Source organism: Otolemur garnettii, unplaced genomic scaffold, assembly GCF_000181295.1.
Source record: "Otolemur garnettii isolate 467f Iridium unplaced genomic scaffold, OtoGar3 scaffold00046, whole genome shotgun sequence".
Lineage (NCBI taxonomy): Eukaryota > Metazoa > Chordata > Mammalia > Primates > Galagidae > Otolemur > Otolemur garnettii.
Window position 1 is genome coordinate 13,342,785 of NW_003852441.1, and position 4,244 is coordinate 13,347,028.

The window sequence follows — 4,244 nt, forward strand, 5'->3', positions numbered from 1 at the left end:
CAAAAAATAGCCGAGCGTTGTGGCGGGTGCCTATGGTCCCAGCTACTTGGGAGGCTGAGGCAGGAGACTCGCTTGAGCCCAGGAGTTGGAGGTTATTGTGAGCTGGGATGCCACGGCACTCTACCCAGGGGGATAGCTTGAGGCTCTGTCTCAAAAATAAATAAATAAAAATGTTTTGGCTTGGAGCAAAAAGGCCAGGACAATGCCATATCATAAAACTTTTGCAAATTATATTGTATCCCTGCTCTGCCTTCAGCTTGCCAAAGTCTGGAATCGCCGTGTTTCAGGAAAACACTTCCACCAGTTGAAACTTTGAGCTATTTCTTCACCGTTTCCTGAGGTCAGTCTTGAGGTGCAAGCAGCCAAACCATAGATACTATCCCAACTGTGGCCAAACTTTGGCTCTGGGAAAGGGTACAACTAGATTTACTCTTGGTTTCTACCCCCCAGTGCTGGCTGCCTGTATTTTGGCACATTTTGGCTGCCTGGTCTTCAAAAACCTGTTGACAGTGACCCAGATCTGGAATGTAATGGATAGTTTGGTGACAGTGTTACCTGAGCAGTTTATAATTTGGTTGGGTAGACTAAATGTAAGTAAGGAAATGACACTATGAAGTTCCTTGCAGGTCATAGCCAAGTTGAGGGATAAGAGTGTTGTGGTAGTCAAGATGAGAAAGATTGCTTGCTAGTTTTAGAACAATTGGGGTTGGGTGGTACCTGTGGCTCAAGGAGTAGGGCACCAGCCCCATATACTCAGGGTGGCAGGTTCAAACCTGGCCCCAGCCAAAAAAAAAACCCCAAAACAGTTGGAGTCAGGCACAATGGCTCACACCTGTAATCACAGCGCTTTGGGAGGCTGAGGTGGGAGGATCACTTGAGGCCAGGAGTTAAAGAACAGATTGAACAACATAGTGAAACCCTGTCTTTACAAAAAAAATAGAAAAATTAGCCAGGTGTGGTGATGCAAGCCTGTAGTCCCAGCTACTTAGGAGGCTGAGGCAGGTGGATTACTGTGTTCAGGAGTTTAAGGCTGTACTGGGCTATGATCACACCACTGCACTCCAGTCCAAGCAAGGGAATAAGACCCTGCCTCAATAAAAATACAGTTGGATTATTTTCCCTAAAGATCCTGCCTTACATAAATATGTTATTATCTACCCTTTTTGTGTGTGGCAGTGACAGTGGCTGCATAGGTTATCTACCATTTTTTAAATCTACTTCAGTCTTCCAAGTCAATCTTTAAAAATGTGGAAGAATTTTGTTCATATTTTATTCAGAGAAGAGCCCATTAGTTTCTTACCTATGCTACAGGTACCAGCATACCATCTGCATTTCATTTAGCCCTTGAAATAACCCTGTAAAGGAAGTCTTCTGTCTCCATTTTTCTCAGATGAGAAGATTGAGTTTTTTCCCCCAGTCTTTTTTTTTTTTTTTTTTTTTTGAGACAGAGCCCCAAGCTGCCCCCCTGGGCAGAGTGCCGTGGCATTACAGCTCACAGCAACCTCTAACTCCTGGGCTCAAGCGAGTCTCTTGCCCGTGCCCACCACAACGCCCGGCTATTTTTTGGTTGCAGCCGTCATTGTTGTTTGGCGGGTCCGGGCTGGGGATTCGAACCTGCCACCTTAGGTGTACGTGGCTGGCGCCTTAGCCGGTTGAGCTATAGGCGCCGAGCCTCCCCCAGTCTTTATTTATTTTTTGTTAGAGACAGGGTCTTGCTATGTTGCCTAGGTTGGACTAGAACTCCTGGGCTTAAGTAATCTCACCTGAGCTTCCTGAATAGCTGGGATTACAAGTGTGTGCCACTTTGCCCATCTCCTGAAGGTTTGACTGATGAGTTGACCAAATTCATACAGTTAAATGGCAAAGTTAGGATTTCAGTCTAATCAACCCAGATTCCATCAGATATCACCTCTCCTAGAAACCTTCTCAAAAAGTTTTCTTAAATATTTTGTGAGCCACCTGGTCTCTCCCAAGTTGCCCTATGAAGAAATGAGAGTTGGGTGGCACCTGTGGCTCAGAGGTGCAGGGCGCCAGCCCCATATGCCGGAGGTGGTGGGGTTCAAGCCCAGCCCTGGCCAAAAACGGCAAAAAAAAAAAAAAAAAGAAGAAGAGAAAGAAATGAGAGCTGCTATTTTGTGGGAGTTTTCTGAGGCCCACAAATCATGCAAAGTCACCTAAACAATCTGCCAGTATTTTTTTCTTTTTCTTTCTTTTTCTTTTTATTTTCTTTCTTTCTTTTTTTTTGAGACAGTTTTACTTTGTGGCCCTCTGTACAGTGCCTTGGCGTCATACCTCACAGCAACTTCCAACTCTTGGGCTCAAGTGATTCTCTTGCTTCAGTCTCTGAAGTAGCTGGGACTACAGGCACACACCACAACACCTGGCTATTTTCAGAGACAGGGTCTCCCTCTTGCTCAGGCTGGTCTCGAACCTGTGAGCTACCTGCCTTGGCAATCTACCCACCTTGGTTTCCCCGAGTGCTAGGATTACAGGTGTGAGCCACCACACCCCAGCCAATCTGCCAGGTTTCTAGCTCGCTCAATTTTTTTTTTTTGCAGTTTTTGGCCGGGGCTGGGTTTGAACCCGCCACCTCCGGCATATGGGGCCGGTGCCCTATTCCTTTGAGCCACAGGTGCCGCCCCAAGCTCACTCAATTTTGACATTTCTAGGAATTCACCTTTGGTTTTCTTGGAAATTCAGTTTGCTTTTCTTCATTTCTTTCTTTGGAGGTTTCTTTTCCTTTTGTTGGTTATTCATTTGGATATATTGTTCTGTTTCCTGGAATTTTTGCATCTTGAACAAATTTGAAGATCTCAATATATATTTTTCCCAAACAGTCCACTTACGCCTTTCTATATTTCTAGCTTCTAATCTGGTTTTGCTTGAAATTGTTCTTTTCCCTTTTAAAGATTTAGTGTCTGTAGCTACCTGATGCCATTTTGGTTCTGGACGACCATGGATAGATTCTACTCATGGAGACCCACCACTCCTGACAAATCACATGCTGCTTGCAACCATCATCTTGGGGACCCTGGATGTCACTGAGGTCCTGCTTCCTGTACCAGTAGAATTTTAGGGAACACAACCCAGTGAGTTTCTTGAAAGGCAGGAGGAGACTGTGGCATCATCTGGATAGAGTATGTTACATCTAAAAGTCTGGTCACTAGATGTGAATTGTAGAAGCCACTTCTCTCATCTCTAAACAATTCTGCAGTTGTAGGATCTGACATTAATCTGCAATGTCCCTGATAGCCTCATCAATGAGGATCTCCACCTCAATTCCTCTAGCTCCTTCACCCACTCACCTTCCCATTCTTTTTATTTATTTATTTATTTTTTTGAGACAGATTCTCACTCTGTCACCCTCGGTAGAGTGCAGTGACATCACAGCTCACAGCAACCTCCAACTCCTGGGCTTAGGCGATTCTCTTGCCTCAGCTGTCCAAGTAGCTGGGACTACAGGAGCCCGCCACAATGCCCGGCTATTTTTTGTTGCCGTTTGGCCGGGGCTGGGTTTGAACACATGACCCTCAGTATATGGGGCCGGCACCCTCACCTTCCCACTCATAAGAAGTGAGAGAGTTCCTTCTCCAGTTCTTGTCTGCCACCATGGACAAGGAATGTGTTTTCAGATACCTGGGAAAATGAGCTACAACCCATTACAGCTTTTTTTACAAATGACCATGGAAACTGGGTGTTCTGGTAGAGACTTCTCAGCTGTAGAGGAAAAGCTCTCCCTTCTCCAAGTCCAGGGCCCCACCCTAGCAGTTTAGTGCTGGAGTCAGAATTTTGGGAGCACACAGATTGGGGCTCCTGCCTCCTCACTGGTTAGCTGGGTTACTCTGAGTAAGTTGTCTTCTCTGGGCCTCAGTTTCCTTTTTCTCTGTATAATAGGACCTATAACAACTCCAACTGTTGGTAAGATTTAATGAGATATAATATATGCAAAGGGCCTAGTACATATTAGGAGCTCAAAGTTGGTGCCTTCCCTTATTCCTTCCTCTGAACTGAAAATGAAACCTTGACAAAGAAGGAAGGCGGCGCAAAATGAAGTCAAGTCCAAAAAGATGTCAAAGTTCCTCTGTAGCTAAACCCTCTGCACTAGCTGGCGCCCCTTACCCATTAAAACCTCTCCCTAGGTCCTGTTGTTCCACTATTGCCCGCCAGGGGGAGAAAAGGCGCAGGTTCCCTCGAAGGCCGCTTTCGCTTGAGCGCTCACAGAGCCTTGCAAGAGCGAGGCCGTG